The 454-nt window shown below is 38.1% G+C and overlaps 1 protein-coding gene across 4 annotated transcripts in view; it reads right to left on the reverse strand.

Annotated features, from left to right (window-relative positions):
- Window positions 1–454, reverse strand: part of RPS6KC1 (ribosomal protein S6 kinase C1) — a 243,181-nt gene that overhangs the window by 7,081 nt on the left and 235,646 nt on the right. The window lies entirely within an intron of this gene.

The raw sequence follows: 454 nt of genomic DNA on the forward strand, positions 1-454 counted from the left end.
GTTAGGGATTGTTCTAATTTCATACTTTTACATGTAGCTGTCCAGTTTTCCCAGCACCACTTATTGAAGAGGCTGTCTTTTCTCCACTGTATATCCTTCCCTCCTTTATCAAAGATAAGGTGACCATATGTGTGTGGGTTTATCTCTGGGCTTTCTATCCTGTTTCATTGATCTATATTTCTGTTTTTGTGCCAGTACCATACTGTCTTGATTACTGTAGCTTTGTAGTATAGTCTGAAGTCAGGGAGCCTGATTCCTCCAGCTCCATTTTTCGTTCTCAAGATTGCTTTGGCTATTCGGGGTCTTTTGTGTTTCCATACAAATTGTGAAATTTTTTGTTCTAGTTCTTTAAAAAATGCTAGTGGTAATTTGATAGGGATTGCATTGAACCGTAGATTGCTTTGGGTAGTAGAGTCATTTTCACAATGTTGATTCTTCCAATCCAAGTACATGG

The sequence above is a fragment of the Physeter macrocephalus genome, chromosome 4 (genome assembly GCF_002837175.3).
Source record: "Physeter macrocephalus isolate SW-GA chromosome 4, ASM283717v5, whole genome shotgun sequence".
NCBI classification, from domain to species: Eukaryota; Metazoa; Chordata; class Mammalia; order Artiodactyla; family Physeteridae; genus Physeter; species Physeter macrocephalus.